Below are 11044 nucleotides of genomic sequence, written 5' to 3' on the forward strand. Positions count from 1 at the left end.
ATTGATCATAATGAAAGGACTAAGAGTCAAAGGGATCACATAAACAAGTCTAGTACCTGCTAACACTAACCGATAGAATAAATAAAGGGGAGAGTGATCCAACATGGGAAGTGAGATACTCAGCAGACTCATAGAATGGCAGATGTCCTAAATAGCACTCTGGCCTCAGAATCAGCCCTAAAGGCATTTGGATCTGGCTGAAAAGCCTATGAGAGTATTTCAGGCATGGAAAGCCAAGACACTCTGGCAAAAGATCTCTGCGAGTGAGATCCCAGTGGAAAGAACAGGTCTTCAAAGAAGGAGGTACCTTTCTCTGAAGGGAGGAGGGAACCTCCAGTTTGACTATGACCTTGTCTAAAGAAGATAAGAATCGGAGAACTCAGAGGGCTTCCATAGCCTTGGAAACTCATGACTGGAGCATAGGGAGACTACTGATGCCATAGACAGGAGTGTCAATTGGTAAAGTCAACAACAAGAGTCACTGTGCACTTACTCCTCATGTAGGATCTCTGTCCTTAATGTGCTGTGTATTGAGATTTAATGCTATAATGAGTACTCAAACAATATATTTCACTTTGTGTTTCTATGGGGGTGCAAACTGTTGAAATCTTTACTTAATGTATACTAAACTGATCCTCTGTAAAAAAAAAAAAAAAAGAAAGAAATTATCAACTCCCAACTTGACTCTCACTGGGATTAAACATGACAATAGGTCTGATCTGATTTCATCATCATTTAAAAAAAATCTTCGGCCGGCGCCACGGCTCACTAGGCTAATCCTCCACCTAGCGGCGCCAGCACTCCAGGTTCTAGTCCCGGTCGGGGCGCCGGATTCTGTCCCGGTTGCCCCTCTTCCAGGCCAGCCCTCTGCTGTGGCCAGGGAGTGCAGTGGAGGATGACCCAGGTGCTTGGGCCCTGCACCCCATGGGAAACGAGGAAAAGCACCTGGCTCCTGGCTCCTGCCATCGGATCTGCGCGGTGCACCGGCCGCAGCGCGCCGGCCGTGGCGGCCATTGGAGGGTGAACCAACGGCAAAAGGAAGACCTTTCTCTCTGTCTCTCTCTCTCTCCCTATCCACTCTGCCTGTCAAAAAATAAATAAATAAATAAAAATAAATAAATAAATAAATAAAATCATCTATTATTTTTCACTTTATGTTTCTGTGTGGGAGCAAACTGTTGAAATCGTTACTTAATGTATACTAAACTGATCTTCTGTATATTAAGATAATCGAAAATGAATCTTGATGTGAATGGAAGTGGAGAGGGAGTGGGAAAGGGGAGGGTAGTGGGTGGGAGGGACGGTATGTGGGGGAAGCCATTGTAATCCATAAATCGTACTTTGGAAATTTATATTCATTAAATAAAAGTTAAAAAAAAGTTATGACCCTCAAATTTATATGCTCAACTGTAGGATACCAAAATATAAGAAATTATAAATATAAAAATTCCCAAGATTAAATTTTACAGTTTTTCTTTTCTCCCCAAATTCAAGGCAGGAATAAAAAAAAAAACATATACTCAAAAATATAATCTCCATAAGTTAACAGAAATTTTACAGGTTTCCAATTGAAGGAAATCAGTGATTCACAAAAGTGGAAATAATAAGCTGATATTAACTTTAACTGAAAGATTTGAAGCTAGATAACTGTGGAATCTCATCTACACAACAAAGATAAAGCCTGAAACTCAGTGTCCTTACTTTTTTTTTTAAAGATTTTATTGATTTTATTAAAAAGTCAGAGTTACAAAGAGAGAAGAGAGGCAGAGAGAGAGGGAGTTGTTCCCTCTGTCGGTTCACTCCCCAGATGGCCACACCGGCCAGAGCTGCACCAGGAGTCAGGAGCCTCCTCCAGGTCTCCCATGTGGGTGCAGGGGCCCACGGATTTGGGCCATCCTCCACTGCTATCCCAGGCCATAGCAGAGAGCTGTATCAGAAGAGGAGCAGCCAGGACTAGAACCGGTGCCCATATGGGATGCCAGCACTGCAGGCAGAGGATTAACCTACTGTGCCACGGTGCTGGCCCACTCAGTATCCTTATTGAGGAACTATGTATTCATTCATCAAAGTGATATATATTTAGAAAGATTAGATCAGTCATGACCTTTATCTGATAGAAATATTCTTAAAAAGACTTGTATGAAATAATTTGTTAACGCCGATAAAAATTTGAATAAGATAAAATGTGGAAGGAAGGATAGCTATGAATGAATAAACATTCATCATCTTTTTATCTACCACTTATCTATAATTATCTAAATTTTGATCCATAATCTATCCACATATGTATGCTTACATCTAGATAGTATTATAGGAATGCCTGAGATTGTAATAATTATGTTGAAGAGGATTCTTGAACTATAATAGATATATTACAAGGAAACCCAAAATAGAAACATGGCCAAGCTCAGAGTCAGATGAGAGGAGTGTGGTAAGTAAAATCTTGCAAAGGTCATACCTAGGGAGGAAGAGAGTGTGGGAATCTCAATAGCCTGGTATTTCTTATTTGGAGAAGAAAAACAACAAGGGTAAGAATAGATTTTTATGGCAAATGTACCAAATTAACTGTTTTTACATTATATATTACCATTAAAAAAGATAGTGATATGCCTCACATTGACCTCCCCCCAGAAAAAGTGTGTTGGGGGTGATGGCACCAGAAAAGAGACAAAATATGAGGAAACATAAAACTAGCATAAATATTGATAAACTAAAGGCCAGTGGTTAATTACATATTAGATATAATTTATTAGAAATAGGAAAGATAGTTTCACATTACCTAAAATAATAGTTAAATAATGTTTAAAAAAAGGTAAAAAATGGCAGAGACACAATAGGCATCAACATAAAAATATTAAGTGTCTCTGTTAACATCTGATATGTGTAATATAATAATGAAGTTATTAAATATGATAAAGATATGATAAAGATAGACATTATGTGTTTACATAATTTCTAAATTAAATATAACAAATTACATGCACCACTCAAAATATCAATTAATTATATACAGTCAAAACTATTGAAAATTCAAACTGATAAGGAAATTAAATTTTGGAAGTGTAGAATGTAGTGTATTCTACTTTAATAATTAGGTAAGTAGTGCAAGATAAATATGTATTAAAATTAAGTCAAGTTACTAGTAACATTAATACATATGATTTTTGTATGCATTATTTGACTAATATGTATGATTTGAATATATCAACCACACTCACTTTTGTTTTTCCATGGAGCATTTCCACACATGGCTGTTAAGGCAAAAGCAGCAAATTCTTTGCTACTCCAAAATAAAAATACAAATAAAACTGACAACCATAAATTTCAGCACTCTTAAATATAATCAAGAAATTGAAGCATAATGTCCATCCACTGATGAATGAAAAAATGTAGCACATATATGCACAGTGGATTACTATTCAGCAATTAAAAAGATGACATCGTGCCATTTACAATAATGTATATGGAACTGGAGATCATTAGAAACAAGCCAATCACAGAAAGAGAAGTACTCACTTCATGATCTCACTTCTATGCAATAATATAAAAAGATCAATGTTATGTAGATAAATAGTATAATGAGGGTTCACAGAAGCTGTGGAGAGTAAAAGGGAGGAGATGTATTGAAAAGTATTTAATTGGTACCAGTTATGGTTCCATAGAGGAAAGAAATACTGTTGTGTTTCACAGTATGATATTATTGATAATGATAATTTATGGCATATTTCTCTAAAATGAGAAGAAATTATTTAGTATGTTCTCACCATTAAGAAATATTAAATATTTGAGAAGATGTATATGTTTACCCAAACTGGAAATTACAAAATAAGGACAGATATCAAACATCTCCCAATATCCCATAAACATGAAGAATTTTACATATCAGTGAAAACAAAAACCCATAAAATTTACATTGTTATTCAATGCATTCTTTTTTTAGATTTATTTTATTTATTTAAAAGACAGAGTTATAGAGAGGTAGAGACAGAGAGAGGTCTTCCATCCGCTGGTTCACTCCCCAGATGACCACAACAGCCCGAACTGTGCTGATCCGAATCCAAGAGCCAGGAGCTTCTTCCAGGTCTCCCATGTGGGTGCAGGGGCCTGAGGACTTGGGACATCTTCTGCTATCCCTGGCCAAAGCAGAGAGCTGGATTGGAAGAGGAGCAGCCAGGACTAGAATTGGCACCCATATGGGATGCCAGCACTTCAGGCCAGGGCTTTAACCCACTGCACCACAGTGCCGGCCCTGAAAACATTCTTAATACAATGCTTAAACCATTCACAAAATCATCTTCCCATCCTTGCTGTTTACTCATATCTCTGCTTGTTAATGCCCCCTTTGAAATTAAATGAGAAGGCTGATCAGTTATTCTTGTGGATTATAAAATGAAAGTTGATATGGAAGGTAAACTACAGCATGATGGCTAACAAATTATAGTATAAGGATAAATTTATTCTCTAATACAAAAACACATTTCAGGACATCAAATTTTAGTGCTTAAAATGATTTCAATGAAGGCTTAAATGAATCTTCAAAAATATTTACAAGAGGGAAAATAAATTAATGGTCTTGGAATTAAGCCTGTGTCTTGCATATCAATTATGGGAGAATACGCAGATTACCTGATTTTTAATATTTTACACTTGAAGAGAGAATATTTTATGGACGATTTGAGGCTTTGCTGTTTGGATTATGCTATATAATATAGAAAAAATGATTAGTTGTTTGATTATGTAGCGCTGTTTCTAAGCGGCTGTGTAGATGGGAAAGCCATTCAAATTACCTATCAGTGAATATAAAACATAAATTAAGTACATTGTGATAGCTTTATAACATTCAGAAGAAAAAGCAAAAAAAAATTAAGAAAAAGTAAGTTCATTCCTCTAATGCCACCAAGAATGGGCTAAGCCAAAGCTGGAAGCAAAGAACTCAATCAAATATGTGTGTTATGTATGCAAATACTTGAGTCATGGCTGCATTAGCAGGAAGCAGGAGCTAGAAGCAGCATCTGAATATTGCTCTCAGGCACTCCAAAATAAGACAGGATTCATAACTGGTGTTTTAGACAATAGGCTAAATGCCTGCTCTCTGAAACAATTTTTGTTTTATTTTTGAGTGAAAATTTCCAAGATATAGAAATCATGTTTATTATACAAAATATTATTTTTGAAATATTTAACAGTAAGTTCAAATGTATTATACTCAAATATACCATTTGATGTCAAACAAAATTTTTGACAGATGAGCAAATATATTCTACATATAAATCATTATTTGGTGGATAATGACCACCAAATGAGCCATATTACATTTTTCATTGTTTTGGCAAAATTTGCCTTTGAAAACATGTCACTGAGAATGGGACAATATATTTCTTGAGTAAATTCATTCATGGATAGTGGCAAAAAGGGGGACAATCATTCAAAATATTTATCCTGTTTTTACTTTTATTTATATAAGGGGAAAATGTCATACATTTCAAAGGTATAGGATTTTATTTATTTATTTATTTGAGAGTTAGAATTACAGAAAGAGGCAGAGAGAAAGGCCTTAACATCTGCTGGTTCACTTCCTAAACGCCTGTCACTGCAGGAGATGGGCTTATCTGAAGCAAGAAGCCAGGAGTTTCCTCTGGGTCTCCCACATGGATGTCAGGGCCCAAGCACTTGAGCCATCCTCCACTGCTTTCCCAGGCCATTGGCAGGGGGCTTGAGTAGAAGAGGTTCAGCTGAGACATGAGCCATTGCCCATTAGGATGCTGGGACTGAAGACAGAGGCTTAGGCTACTACACCATGGTGCCGGCCCATAAATACAGTGTTAAGAGCAAAAATACTCATTCTTAGCTCATTTTTTAATTTTATTCAATACCTATCAAATTCTCTCTTCTATTGAGTCTCTTTTTATCTTTATTATGGATGCCAGTTCCCTGATTTTCCTTTATTCTATAAATCTATATAATCTTCTAGAGAATTCCCTTGTCCTGTCTTGTGGATATGCCAGCATGAAACATGCTCAAATCCTTACATGTGATTTGAGGTCAGAATCAACTTTTTCCAATCCACTTTCATTATAAAGAATTGTATCTTCTGGTTGTTCACTGTTCTTCCGTAAGTCGCTAATGCATTTTAAATTTTTCATCAAATTTTGTCTTCCTACATATTTTTGTGCTACTAAAATCTCCAAATTCATATCCATCAGCAGAATGGCTTTTATCATTTATAAATGGAAATAAAAATAATTCAGTTTAATTTATTTTTCAATTTTTAATTTTTCTTAAAATGTGTATTTCTTTTTTCAAGAAGTCACTGAGGGAACCAGTAATCTCAGTATGAATATTATCTCACATTGCAGTTCTGTCTTACCCAGTATTGTCTAAATGTATCTCTCATTTATTGTCTTCAGTCTCATTATGCAGCTATAAGAGAGAAGCTAAGAATGGATAATCTATAGGGACAAGAAATTTACTGTTTTTCAGTTATGGATGCTAGAAAGTTCAATAGCATGGTGCTCACATCTGGCAAGGTTATTCTTATGTCATCTCATGAAAGGAGGTCATTCTTGTTATGTCGTCTCATGAAAGAAGGCAGAAAGTTTGGAGAGTATGTTCAAAGGACAGGAAAGAAAGAAACTCAACTTACCACCTATCAGAAAGCCACTGCTCTGAGAAAATCATTAATCCATTAATGACATAGTCACCTCTTAAAAATCTGAGGATTAAATTTCCTACAAATGAATTCTGGGGACACATTCAAACCAATCACTTATCTAGTAAAACTATTTGTTTCTTTTCCCCAATACTTTTTACCCATGTTTTAAAGAATCATAAAAAGGAAACTTGCCTTAGTTCTTTTTATAATTTCATAATACTACCACTATGTTGATCTTTTCAATAGAAATCTCATCTCAGTGATGTTTGTTGGTGCAGGAAACAGGTGGGAGTAGAGAACGTTTGGAAACCTAAGTATTGCAGACCTCAGATTTAGGTTCATAATCTTGAAGATAAAAATGAGGTTTATGCATCACTCCTTGTATGCATAGTAATAAGGAGATTGTGAATAAAATTTTTATTAATGAAACTGACTTTAGTTAAATCATGTAAAAGTGAGGTTTATTTTTATAGTTTATACTTACTTTATAAAGTCCATTATCACAAAATTTTATGTAGATTACATAGATTTCAAAAAGTCTTTATAAAACTGGTTTATGATAAAACACAGTCATGTGAAAGCATAAATGTAATGCCAAAGCAAATAAGGCTCTAAATCTGGCTTCTTTAGCACTATTGCTCTTTTAGGAGGGATAATTATGTGCAAAAGGATATGCTCTTTACATTGTATGATACTTAGCATCATTTCATAGCCTCTACTACTGCTGGGCTACCACAAGCCAGTAGCCACCCGCTTTTGCAGGAATAGCTCCCAAAAATCACTCTAGACTTTGACCAATGTTCTCTGAAGCCCATTAGCACCCACCCCTGAGAACCATTGCTGTTAGTGCAATGGAATTCTGGAACTCTCTACAATCAATGAGAATCCTGTCCACAAGGCCAAGTTCTACCTTGGCAGAACTCATCATTTTTAATGTTATCTTCTATTTAGACTAGGTAATTGTTTTTATTGTTTTTGGTGCTTATGTTTCTTACAGTGTACCTGGCCACTCTTTCCAGTGTTGGAATTTTTCATGGAGAGTAATTTTAGGAATTAAAAAAGACCTGAGAAATCAAGTGTCTGCTAAATATAAGACTAATACAAAATATATTTACATTTTTATCTTCAGATTTTACAATACACAGATTCTAAAATTTGGAAGGAATTTAAATTACAATGTGCACTTGCTCTTTATCAATATAAAGTAATTATTGATATTTGAAACTTTTTTCTTCTCTAATCATTTTTGAGTGCTTTAATACATATAATGTGTAGTGTAATATGCTACAAAATACTTACTATGGCAACGTAGTGACTATACGGTGACAATGATAAGATAAAATTTAAACATAGTAGCTTTTATATTTGGTTGAGGGAGTTAATGAACAAAATGTACTATGAAGAAAGACCTTGAATCAATTCAACTGTAAGAGTAGAGAAAACTTCATGAAATGTTTAAACATACTGTAATCCTACTCAAGCCCTGTCTTTAAGGTTTCTCCATTTCATTCATTTTGAATATGACCATCAGATCACCCTTTCTCAATTATATATTTCATTGCCTTCAAATTCTTAAAATATTTCACTCCACTAATATAAAGGTTTCAAATATATGTATTCAATATATTCAAAAATATTTTGGCATTCTATCATCTCAGACTCTATTTCAAAGGTAATATTTTTAGATTTCATAACTAAGGGAATTTTAATATTTGAGAAAAACAGCAAAATGCATACACTTAAAACAATTTAAAAGCATCATAAAAACAATCATGAGTGATTAATATTTGTCTTTTAGAACTGTTACCAGGTGCTTAGCAATAAATTTAGGATATTAATAAGACTGTGGATTCTTGCCACGAATTCAGAGAATTCTGAATACTGGCACAAATAAACAAGGTGGCATGATAAGTTTTAAGTTCTTTATTCAGTGGGCGAAATGCATAAGGGAGAGAGTGTCCTATCTAAAAGCGAGAGGGAAATCTGGATTCATACTGAGCACCAGGAGCCAGCTATGTGGAGGAACATGCAGGCCAAGAAGCTTGGGGTGGGTGGCTCTAAGGCCATGTGCTCTGAAGACTCAGAGCAGCAAGGGTTTGCAATGGCTAAAGAGGGAGAAAAAAAAAAAAAGAGCCAGGCCCAGGCCCAGTGTTCCAGGCCTTTAATCCACTTCCAAAGGGGAGTGGTTAATTAGTCTGATTGGCACGTGGATGCACTGGTGTGGTCAGGTAGGGGCATGAGGTCACACATGGGCATGGTGAAGGTGTTGTCTTCCAGCTCACAAACCTTATCAATTTTATCCTATATGCCTGCCTACAACAGAACCACTAAATCTTTGTACTTGGTTCTTTATTGAACATCATTAATTTTTATAGATTTACATCTTGTATAACAAAATAGTTTCAGTTTCAATGGCAACATCCAGCTTGAAGTGCATTTATTAACTGTATATTTAGTTTCCATGAACCATGGCATTATTAAAGGAAATATATTTAAACAACATATTATTCTTATTTTTAAAAAATCCTTTACATTTTTATTTGTTAAATGTCTTTTTAATTGTTAATGTAGAAAGAATAGATTTTATGCAATTTATAGGTACAACTACAGAAACAACCACGATTCCATCATTCCTCTGCTCCTCCTTATCCCCACTCCTCCATTCCTTTCTCTCCATAAGTTTTTGAATCTAAAAGCCACAGACTTTGCCTTATAATATTTGCAATACAAGGAACAGTTCATGGAATTGCAGAATCAGCAATCACAGTGGAGCTTGTTAACCTGCAGAAATTTAGGTTGTTCTCACACAAATAAATCAGATCTACTTTCCACAAAATCCCCAGAAACTTCACAGGCTTATGAAATAAACATGCTCCTAGACTGTAACCAGTTTTGCTTAAATAATGCACTGAAATGTTCTCATACTCTGACAAGAAAATAAAGCATGTTTTCTCTTTTTGTTTAGAAATACAACACAGCAATAAAGCAAGTTTGGAGAATGAAATTAAAGAACAAATACAATGCATAAAGAATTCCAGGCCAGCAGCGTGGAGCTGCTACCAAGTGGGCTCCAGTCCTCGAGAGTGCCTCCACGCAAGGCAAGGCTCAAACCAGGCTCTTCCCGGAGGGGCAGCGGCAGGAACCGGTGGAGGCCAGCGCACCGCGGGCTGCATGGACAGTGGTGGACGCCAGGCAGAGGCGGCGCTTCTCTCCAGGCACACATGGAGTCCCAGAGGCTGTGGCTCCAGGACCCACTGCCCTCGCTGCCCCTCCCCGCACCGCTGCCTCCCTGGTCACCGCGCCCAGCGCGCCTGTGCCCAGACTGGCCCTCGCCCCTGTGCCCTGGCCGGGTGGCCACCGCCAGAGCAGGCGCGGGGGCAGGAACCGGCCTCCGTGATGAAGTTCAAGCCCAACAAGGCGCGGACCTAGGGCGACGCAGGCTTCCGGAAGCGTCGGAGAGACTGGGCTTCCAGAGCCGGCAACACTGGCTCCCAAGACCAGTGCGTTGTCCCAGGTGGAGTGGAGCCCGGGAGGAGCCTGGCGGTGCTGCAGTGAGAGGTTTACCGGAGGCTGGAGTCTAATGAAAACTAGGCAGACTCCTGGGCATATTTGAGAACCAAGCCCCAAAGCAGAGGACCTATGTTTGTGTTCTCATAGTCACCGCACTATCAGAAGACTGGGAAGACGCAATACAGAAAGGAAGAGACACTGGTCAAAAGCACAGGCTGCAGGCAAACTTCCCGGTATCATAAACCTGTTTTTGCAGAATTCCTGCGAACACTAAAGCCAGGTTGTCCCCCACACAGTGCAAACGCCAGTCCCTTCCCTCCAGGATAATAATGCCTTGTCTGCGTGCCATCTGCTGTGAGATGGAACTGGGCAGACCTCTGCCACCACGTGCAGTCTCATGGTGGGGAGGGGGGACTTCATCTTCCTTAGCAAACCTCTGCATAATGCTTCTAAACTACTTGGATTTGCTACACAGCGATTTCAAACAATTTTCATGTTTTTCAAATGCCTTCAAATCGTCTTTAAAAAACCATTGTAAAATATGTAATAAACCAAAACCATGTGGAAATATTTTAGATGTCTTCAATTCCCCCCATATTATTTTGGTAATCATTTTTTTTCACAGCAGTAATTTTTGTCCACTTAACATAAGCATCGTTTAATTTTCACATCTAATTATTGTGGGTATATTTTCCCCTTAATTTTTTTGTTATTCGTGTCATTAACATATTAAACAAATCCTTCTATAGTGGAAATTAGTGAAAAATACATTTGAAATTAAAGGAAACCATCCTTCTCAAAACTTGCTTCATAAAACCAAATCTGTAATTCTTAAATTTGAAATGTGGGCTGTTTATGTTTGGTTCCATAACTATTTTGACC

General features: G+C 37.0%; 1 pseudogene; it reads left to right on the plus strand.

The window, feature by feature from the left end:
- The window catches only part of LOC127488734 (uncharacterized), a 72898-nt pseudogene extending 62177 nt beyond the window's left edge, over positions 1-10721 (plus strand).
- Positions 10722-11044: the final 323 nt, after the last annotated feature.

Source organism: Oryctolagus cuniculus, chromosome 19 (genome assembly GCF_964237555.1).
Source record: "Oryctolagus cuniculus chromosome 19, mOryCun1.1, whole genome shotgun sequence".
Lineage (NCBI taxonomy): Eukaryota > Metazoa > Chordata > Mammalia > Lagomorpha > Leporidae > Oryctolagus > Oryctolagus cuniculus.